Genomic DNA, 11,063 nt, shown 5'->3' on the forward strand with positions numbered 1-11,063 from the left:
TGGAGCGCAGCTTTGGTGTGGCTTCAGGCCTCCTACAAATTGTGTGTCATTTATAATAAATAATAATAACAATAATAATAGTTTATTTATATCTTGCCTCTCTGTCAATGACAAATGAGGAGGCTTACAAATTAAAAATTACTTATAATCTCATATCCCAATATCCCACCGTCCCCAAAAACATCAATTAAACAATGAACAATTCAAAATCATACATTAAAATAGCAAATCAAGTGAATAGGTTATGGAGAATTCAGATGGGTGGTAAATTCAGATTGGTGGCTGGGTTTTCTGTTCAGGAAAGGCCTGCAGGAAGAGATCCCTCTTGACAGCCTTTTTGAAGCTGTCTAAACTGGTAATAGGACGGATCTCTTCCAGCAAGCTGTTCCATAATCTGGAAGCAGTTGACGAAAAGGTCCACTGGGTGGTTGCAGTCAGCCTAGTTTTTATAGGCTGCAATTAGGGATGCCATATCCTGCCTGGGGGCGGGACTTTCCCAGTTTGGGGCAGGGCCACACAGTCCCACCCTGGTTTGGCCCCGCCCCTGGGACCCCCCCCCCCCCAGCGAGGCCCTGGAGGCAGCTCCACCCCTCCCTCCCTGCCTGGCTCAGCCTAGAGAGCAGGTCTTCAGGACACCTGCCACTCAGAGCTATTGCCAGCCCACTTGGTATATATGTCTTGCAAAAGGCATTACTTTCCAGGTTACAGTGAGGAAAAAAAAGGCCATGAATCGTTCATGTTTCACTGGGAGTCTAAATGCCTCCTCATCTTTTAAATGTCTACCACGTCAGTATTCTTGTAATTCTTTATCACAGGATTGTTTTTGAGGCCCTAAACACCTTTACTTGTAATATGCAAATTTCTCCCGAAGCTGACCAATGAGAAAGAAGCAATCAGCCCTCCTCCACTTGGGTTGGTTTTCAATGGCTTGGAAGGAAGAGATTTTGCCTTGCTTGTAAATAGGAAGGGCTTTGGGGTAGCAAAAGGCTGCAGAAATAGTTTGACCCCCCCTTAAACATCCATGGCTCAGTGCTATAGGATTCTGGGAATTGTAGTTTCTTGTGGCACCAGAGCTCTCTTGACAAAAGGAGGCTGAATAGTCCACAGAGCTACAGTTCCCAGGATTCCATAGCCTTGAGGAGGAGGAGGAGGAGGAGGAGGAGGAAGGGTGCCTTGAAGGGCAGAATTGGGGCAGAGGAGGAGGAGGAGTTGGAGGAAAGCTGAGTCAGTGGCCATTAGGTCTGCCTTGGTTTTTTGGGGTTTTTAAATTATTTTTAAAAATATAAAATACTTATTTTATTTTATTTTATTAATTTTTATTATTGCTTTTTATTTTTTTATTTTACTAATTTTTATTATTGCTTGTTTTTATTTTATTTTATTAATTTTTATTATTGCTTGTTTTATTTTATTTCATTAATTTTTATTATTGCTTGTTTTTTATTTTATTACATTAATTTTTATTATTAAATATATACACCCCTGCCTTGTTTTTTATTATTATTTTTTATTATTAAATAAAATAAGGACTGGAGCGTGGCTTTGGTGTGGCTTCTGGACTCTTACGACACATGCATCATTCAAACACCATACCTCCACTGTGACTCGAAGCAGCTTTATTTTGGCTGTCTGTAACAGGCCATAGACATGGGTGGTAGCAGAAATGAACACTGTCTCGAGTGTGGCCAAAGTGAAAACTGGAGAGAACTTTCACATTATTCATGGGTATGGGGAATATACGACTGCAGCAGATGTTGCCTAGGGATGGAAAGAACATTCAAAAGAACTCAGAAAATGGAATAAAAACATGTTTTTCAATTGTTCAGAAACTGATGAAAACCCCAGACTATTGAGAATCTTCTCAGCTTGGGACATATTCTGTGCAAAACCCACATCTGGTTTTTGTTGTTGTTATTGTTGTTGTTTGCAGAAGATAGCATTTGCAGAAATATTAATTTTACGCAAAAAATATTATGCCATACATAGAAAATGCTTAAATTGGGGGTTCATTCTGCACAAACTTCACATGTGGTTGATTTCCATAGAAAATAATATCAACTGAAGCTGATTAGCGGTTAGACCACTCCTAAAAAAAACTTCCCTTGACCCCCTGCGTATGAAAAATTATAGGCCTGTGTCCCATCTGCCATTTTTGAGCAACGTAATCAAGAGGGCTGTTCTAAGAAACTCCACTGCAAAACCTGGCTGTTCTCACACACACACACACACACACACACACCACACACACACACACACACGTTGTGTACCTTGCTGTGCCATCACTCTTACTCAGAAGCCCCCCTTCGCTGCATTTGTTATGGAAATGGGGTGTTTGAGTACATCCAGGCATCTTTTTCTATATCAGACTTGGGGACAGGGGGCTTCTGAGTAAAAGCAATGTGACGGTAAGGTAAGGAGTGCTCACAGGTCCCAGGTTGGCACAGGGATGGGCATGCTGATAAAGTCTATAAAAGATCCTCAATCTTTTAACATTTTTTCTATTGACTTCTCTCTGATCAGCCTACCCATTTCTGTCATTTGGAAATTTTTAGTGGCCATATATGGCCTGGGTCCAGCTTACCTGAGGGAACGCCTCTCCCATATAATCCTTCTCAGATCCTCAGTGAAGAATCTACTACAGTCAGAGAGAACTAGACTGGTACCTACTTCCCAGAGGACATTTTCTGCTGTCGCTCCAAAAATCTGGAACAATTTGCCGGACGAGATCCACCAACTAATATTTTTGGAGGCCTTTACGAAGGCAATAAAAACGGATCTCTTCCAGCAGGCCTACCCAAACTGATCCCCTAATCTCACTCTCCACTTGCTTAAATTGTTCTCTTCGGATTGATTCGTTCTTGACTGATCTTATTGCCCATTGTTTGGGAATTGCTTATAACGTTAATTTTAAGGGGGGAGGGAGTGGGAATCTGGAGTTTAGTGTACAGCCGGCCCTTCTTATACACGGATTTTTTATACACAGATTCAAGCATACACGGTTTGAAAATGTTCCAAAAAAGTGTAAATTTACCTTGATTTTCCATTTTTTATAAGGGACACCATTTTGCTATGTCATTATATTTAATGGGACTTGAGCATACACGGATTTTGTTATACACGGGGGATCTTGGAACCAAATCCCAGCGTATAACAAGGGTCCACTGTACTTTTAGCTACCGTTTCTGTGCTTTTGATTTTATTGTTTTTTCTTTTTTATTTGCTGTTACCCACCTTGATCCAACACAGGGAGAGGTGGGTTATAAATAAATATTATTATTATTATTATTATTATTATTATTATTATTATTATTGAAGTGTAGCTTCAATCACAGGGGTACAGGAATTAGGAAGGCTCAGTAACTACCTGTCTCTGGAGTGACCAGCTTAAATCAGAGGTTGTTGTTGTTATTGTTTATTTGTATAGCACCATAGATTTACATGGCACTTTATTTATTTATTTATTATTATTATTATTATTATTATTATTATTATTGATATTTATACCCTGCCTTTCAGCCCTAAAAGCTATCAGAGTGGCTTACAATTATTATTTTTAATTAGACAGTTCCCTGCTCTCAGGCTTACAATCTAAAAGACACAACACAAAAGGAGAAGGGAATGGCGGTGGGGAAGGGGATCAAGTTCAATGGTTCTTCTCTCCCTTTGAGGCCTGGACCACAGCAGATGGACTGCAGGGAGGGCTCTTCTTCAGGCTAGCCCTGATGGAGCTGAGCCTGCCTGGTCACTAAATTAATTAATCACTTTAAAAATTAATCACTTTACAGAGATTAATTAGTTAATTAGACATTTCCCTGCCCTCAAGCTTACAATCTAAAAAGACATGACACAAAAAGAGAAGGGAATGACAGTGGGGAAGAAGATTAATTCCCACCTGTTCTTCTCTCCCTCCAAGGCCTGGACCATGGCAGATGGACTGGAGGAAGGGCCTTTTTCTTACTCTAGGCTTGGCTCGATGGAGATGGACCTGTCCTTTGCTCCCTCCAATGCCACATGATGTCAAATGTCATGGAGGGACAGCTCTTCTTCTTAATCTAGGCTAGGCCTGATGGAGCTGGGTCTGTCAGGAGATTATCACATGAGGGCCATTTACATTTTAAAAGTGCTATTCTAACATTATATACCAAGAACAATACAATGGTGATATTGAAACACTTACTTTCACACGTGTCGCAATAACAGGGCATTAACGATTCATGAACAATAAAATAGCACTTTTACATTCTGCATGTAGGCAGAAGGGGTTGTGATCAGACAGAAAAAATGGGTCATCTCTTACTGCAAAGGAACTCTCCTGTGACTCACAAACATGATTCTGCTGAATGGCACACTGGGAGACGGGGGGATTCAATTTATTTCCAGAAGGTTTAATGGCAGATTCCCAATGGCACTATTGAAATGTGATTGCTTTTCACACATTGGCGATAGCGCTAATGAAATACTGTTGGCAAGCTATTAATGCTTTTTTGTCATTAATGAGAAGTTGCACTAGCACAGTGCTTCCATGACATGACAAGTATAATATGTGGACAACATCTTGTGAAAATCTTTCTGCGGTCGTGCAAATATGATGGGGCATAGCACTTCTCTCATGTTTCTTACCCCCGTGTGATAATCTCCTTAGTCTAAGGTCAGTAAAAACTTGTACATCTTCCCAGTTAGTTGTTCCTCATTTGTGCACAGATTAATCTCAAATTTCATTTTTGCACTTTCAAAACCAAAAAGTTTTTTTCTAATTAGAACTTTTCTAATAATTGGGTATAACCAATAAAAATAAAGGCCTGATTCCCCAAAAAATTCTTGGGTTTTAGATCTGTATTGATCATTCTCCTTTACCAGCAATTCTTGATATATTATCCACTTCTCTGAGGATTTCTTTATCTAATTTGTAGAAGACTTCTTGTGATGATATCCATTGTGGTGTTTGGGGCATAACCTGGGTTTGTACCTGTTCCAAATCTGTAAAATCACACATCTAATTTAATAAAGCATTTGTTAAATTCAATATTAACTTTTAACTTATTATACCATCTATAGCCATGTCATTCAAACTCCAGGACCTTTAACAATATCCTGTTATTTATTAATGTTATCCATTCCTTCATCCAAACTAAGGATCAGGCTGAGAAATATAACTTCATATCTGGTAAACCAATTCTGACTCTTTTCTTAAAATTTTGGCGAACCTTAAATCCAATTCTTTTTTTTCCCCCTCACCAGATGAATTTTGGTGAATATTTTTGCCAGATTTAAAAGGATGTATCATTTAATGCACTTCTTGTAATTTGAATGAGGAAAAGCATTGTAGGTAATGCATTTGTTTTTATTGTTGAAATTCTGCCAAGCAGGGATAGATGCAGTTTGTTCCATGCCACAAGCTGAATATAAGTGTGATGAAACAGCTTAAAAAGCCAATATGATTCTAGGCTGTATCATTTAGAGTGTAGCGTCTAGATCAAAAAAGTAATAGTACCACTCTATTCTGCTTTGGTCAGACATCACCTGGAATATTGTGTTCAAGAGGTATATTGACAAGCTGGACCATGAACAGATGAGGGCAACCAAAATGGTGAAAGGCATGGAAATCATGCCCTATGAGAAGTGACTTAGGCCCCATTCAGACTCACCTATTTGCGCTGGATGGAACTAGGCAGAATCGGTTCCCCCCGCCTGCCCCAAATCCCTCCGGAAGCAAGTGCCCACTAATAATTTACCGCAGTCGGGGTAATTAAACCCTGAATGCCCTTGCATCTCTTGCAGAGAGTTCACATTTGCAGATACTGGTTTAAAATTAAGGCTCCTCTGCTGTCAATCAAATTCAGTTCTGCTTTTGTCATAGGTGACATTTCCTGCAGCCATTGGGCAATCGGATTTGTGCTTCCCCCCTCCTTTAAAAAAAAAAACAGGCGAGAGTGTGCGCATATTTTGTCAAATTTAAAAACCTCCAGCTATGTGTGTGTGTGTGTGTTGGGTGTATTTGGATCACTACAGATTATGGATCTTCCTCTGCCTCCATTTTCAACCCCAAAATGCAATCTAATGCCATTTCTGCATCCTCCCTCCTTGCCACCCCAGAATGCCTCATACACATACAATAATAATAATAATAATAATAATAAATTCCTCACCTCAGAATGCCATCTCTGCATCCTTTGCTTTCCCTCAGCCACCCCAGAATTCCTTACAGACACATAGGTAGCAAAAGCATTCTGTATCAGTTTGCCAAATTGAAAGAGAAACATTTGTAACATTTGCATTGTAGCATTCACATATAAAAAATAATTTAGAAAAAAAGCCTTTTGCAAAGCTGGGAGCAAGGAAATGAAAAGGAAAGTAGCACAAACAGACACACATTCTATCTATATATGTATCTACCTGTAGTAAAAAGCATGCACATAGTCTGTAAAAAATAATATTAATATATATATATATATATATATATATAGAGAGAGAGAGAGAGAGAGAGAGAAAGCTGCCTGCAAGAGCGGAGGCTTGCTCCATTCCCTGCCCTCCCTCTCACCTACCCTGAATTGACCCTTTCTCCGGCTCCTTCCTTCTCCTCCTCCTCCTCCGTCACCCAATGCTGGCCTCCATGGCACCCTTTTTTCCCCTGGTTTCATCCTCCTCCTCCTCCTTCACCCTGATGAAGGGGAGGCATGTTCCGCCCTTTTTCCTCCCTCTGACCTAAATCCCTCCCCTGAACTTGACCCGATCATGATCCGGGACAAGTTCAAACTGGACCCAGTTTTTTTCAAAAGATACAGCTTTTACTCCGCTTCCAAATGACCTGCATTACGGGGCATTTGCCCCTCAACTGGTGTGAAAGCCTCAGATTTGCTTGTGAGAGATTCGGGGCAAATATGAACTTCCCGTGGTTAATCTGGGTTCTGATTCAGGGTAAAAGGTAGTCTGAATGGCCCCTTAGGGAGCTGCATGTGTTTAGCCTCGAGAAGTGAAGGTTAAGAGGTAGCATGATAGCCCTGTTTAAGTATTTGAAGGGATGTCATACTGAGGATGGCACAAGCTTGCTTTTTGCTGCTCCAGAGACTAGGACCCAGAGCAATGGATTCAAACTACAGAAGAGATTCCACCTCAACATTAGGAAGAATTTCCTGGCAGTGAGAGTGGTTTGTCAGTGGAATATACTGCCTTGAAGAGTGGTGGAGTCTCCTTCTTTGGAGGCTTTTAAAAAGAGGCTAAATGGCCATCTGTTGGGGGGTGCTTTGATTGTGTATTCCTGCATGGCAGAATGGGGTTGGACTGGATGGTCCTTGTGGTCTCTTCCAGCTCTGTGATTCTATGATTCTATGTACACCAACGTGGAGAGAAATAAACAATTGTACACACTCAAAATTTTCATGCAAGAGAACTTCACTACACAATGGAGGGAAAACTTAAACCAGCAATGGGAAAATAAGAAGATGCTATTTACATGACAACATTTCAAGTTTATACCCACAGCTACAGAGGGGCATGTGGGCTCTATTGACAGGATGCCATTAGGCTTTATTTCTAGCTGTCCTGTATTACTGACAGACATAGGTCCAAAATGCAGCACAGAAATAATGCAGTTTGAGACCACTTTAACTCCCCTGACTCAGGGCTAAGGAATCCTGGGAACTGTAGTTTATTGTGGCACCAGAGCATTCTGGTAGAGAAGGCTAAATATCTCACAAAATTACAGTTCCCAGAATTCCCTAGCATTAAGCCAGGGCAGTTAAAGCAGGCTCAAACTGGATTAATTCTACAGTGTGTTTCTGACCAGAGTTTTAAGGTTTGGCAATCTGGCCCAGGGAATTGTCATCAAAGGTCCAAAACACACTGTAAAAATAATCCCGTTTGAGACCACTTTAACTGCCCTGACTCAGTGCTAGATAATCCTGGAAATTGTAGTTTATTGAAGCACCAAAGCTCTCTGACAGAGAAAGCTAAATGTCTCACAAAATTACAGTTCCCAGAATTCCCTAGCATTGAGCCAGGGCAGTTAAAACAGTGTCAAACTGTACTATTTCTGCAGTGTGTTTTGGCAGATAATACAGAACCCAGATTGCTGCTGAACTCTCTTCCAGAGAAAATATGAATACTCCTGTGGACAGCACAGTAAGAACAAGGTTGAATGTGAATGTGAAATTAAATAATTCAGCTCTGTTTTGAAATTTCACACAAATAAGGAACTGGGCATAAGTACCCAACGTCCTACTGAAAGCTTTAGCAATCATATGTATTGCTTAAGATGTTTTTATAGATTCTGAGGGTTAAACCCTTAGACCAGTGGTTCTTAATCTTTTCTTTACCAGGAACCCCCTTCAAATTTGTTTTGTTGCTCCATACCAACAAGGCTTAAAACCCTAAAGTGCATCAGATATATATGAGAAGCTTAACTCCCTTCTCACATTCTGTGGAATGGAACAAACTGAATTTTGGAACAAACTAAATTATGAAACAAGCTGAATTTTGTTCCTCTAGTGTTGCAGACTGTTAGGTTTCCCCCCCCCCTTTTTTTTTTTTTTTAATAAAAGCACTTGTTTCCATTTGCTTTTCTAATTTAACAAACATCCATGGTAATAGAAAATACCATTACTGTAACCAATGACTTTAAGAATGATAAATCTCTTTACAGGTTAGTCAACAGAAAGTTAGCTAGATAAAAAGCAAAAAGCTAGCTTACTTCAAACAGTTATATGCCAGTTAGAAACAGAGTACTTTTGTTAGTAAATAAATGTAAGTCAGTTTGTCTAAAGAGGATTCTTTTTCTTTGGGAAAATTGGCATCTTGCACTATCTTAGTAACTTTCGTAACCATAATTCCATTTTATGCTACCACCCATGATTTAAAGCCAGTTCCTGAGTGTCTGGATGAAAAGACTAAATGGCCTAAGAGCTTTTATTACGGAACCAGCTCTGCTCTGCCTTAAGTTTTATTTCCTATCTTTCCCCTTTTCTCTCTCTGCACTTTCCTGTTACTGGAAACAAAGGCGGGTTACAGACGGGCAGGGGAAGACGTCTTGAAGGTGTCTTCCCCTGAATACGGAGCCTCCAGACCGCCCGCCCTGGGGGCATGGCTAAGGTGTTTGGGGCTTCCACACCGGGGGCAGTGAAGACGCCTCACCTGGGGCCGTTTCTGACCCGTAGCTTCCATACCACCACCTTGCAGGATGCCGCAAAGAGAGAGGCAGCTTCCGCATGGGCGGCTGCGAACGCGGCTTTTTTTTTCTTTTGCCTGCTGACAAGTGCGCAACTGCAGCAGTCTAGCACCGGCTGGCAATTATGCACATGTGCACTGTTAAAGGGCCCAGCCCCCTTTAAACTTTTTCCTCGCCCTACCCAACAACAAAGGTGGCCTCCTGATCAGCTGGTGTTGGCATCCTTTTCTGCTTGCACGGTGCCAGTGTCACCGGCATCATGGATGCCTCCACTCTTTTGGTCCCCGCGCTCTTACTGAATATGCAATGCACAGCCACTTTAAATTCCAAACTTTCCCTTATCACTTTCTACAACCAAAACATCCGCCGACAAAACTTACAACTTCCCACGATTCTAGCAGCGCATGCGCACATGCTGCTCTAGGGTTAGAATTACGAGCATTAAAATAGAGTGCAGCTGTGCCCCAGCTTCCACACCTGCATGGCATCTGACACTGCAATTAAAGCCTGACTGCAAACCGCACATGTCCTGGGACCCCGACTCATTATGCGACACAGCAGACACGGAGCTTTTAGATGGGCAACTTAAATTTGCGGCGTGATAATTGTGGCGTATCGGTGCAATAGCTTACACACGGAGATGCGCAAGTACGCCCTTTTTTAAAAAGAAGCGGAAAAAAGCGGCATCTTTTTAATGCTGCTTCTTCCCGCTTGGGGAGTACAAGCGGCGCGTTCATGGCGGCATTCAGGTAAGGGTCGCCTAAAGGCTATACCTTCATGACGTCATGAACACACCCCTTTTTGCCCGTCTGTAACCCGCCAAAAGGGTTTACTCCCAAGTAAGAACAATAGTCATCGCAGCCTCAGCCTTAGTTTGGAAAGAAGGCAATGAGCCAGGCTGGTATATGTCCACTGTCTGCCCCACTCAGGCATCCATATTTCAAAAGGTTGTAAGAGGCCAGGAATTATTGTTGTACTACCTGCCAAGGCTGCCACTTTCCTCCCCACTTGCCTCTTCCAAATCCTGACACCCCCTTTACATTTCCTTTATCACATTTTTCTTATCTGCCTCCCCTTCTTTCCTTCATGAAGAGGATACTGAAGTCTGACCTCACTCCTGACTTCCCACGTGGCCAGGGAGTTAAAACCATGCAAAGCAGAGGAAAGGAGGGATAATGTGTTCAGTGCCCTCCTGCATTAGCCACTTAGAAAGAAGAGCTACAAAATGGGGACCACTGCTGCCTCTCTCTCCTTACCCATTGCCAACATTCTCTTACACACATGCACAAGAACTAAGAATGTAGAAATAGAGGGGTATAACTTTTTCAAGAGAAACAGGCTAAACAGGAAAGGAAGAGGAATAGCACTATATGTCAGAGATATTTACACCAGTGAAGAGATCCAGGACATCAATCCTGGAAGCCAGGTGGAGAGCATCTGGATAAAAATTAAAGGGGAGGGAAACAACAAGGATGTTATTGTGGGAGTCTACTACAGACCCCTGAGTCAGACGGAGGAATTGGATGATGCCTTTCTAGAACAGATGACCACACACTCAGAAAGGAGAGATGTACTAGTAGTGATGGGTGACTTTAACTATCCTGATATTTGTTGGAAGTCAAAATCAGCCAAATCTTCAAGGTCTAGCAAATTCCTCACTTGCCTCGAATTGAAGACAATTTCATTGTCCAAAAGATTTGCAGCTTGAGTATCATCCTGGATTCAGATCTAAGCCTGGATGCCCAGGTTTCAGCTGTGGCCAGGAGTGCTTTTGCACAGTTAAAACCAGTGCACCAGCTATGCCCGTTCCTTGAGAAGTCAGATCTGGCTATGGTGCACATGCCTTGATTACATGCCATTTGGCTACCGTAATGTGCTTTACATGGAGCTGTCCTGTTTGGAA

This window comes from Sceloporus occidentalis, unplaced genomic scaffold, assembly GCF_023333645.1.
Source record: "Sceloporus occidentalis isolate IW3139 unplaced genomic scaffold, rSceOcc1.0.p SCAF_1, whole genome shotgun sequence".
NCBI lineage: Eukaryota > Metazoa > Chordata > Lepidosauria > Squamata > Phrynosomatidae > Sceloporus > Sceloporus occidentalis.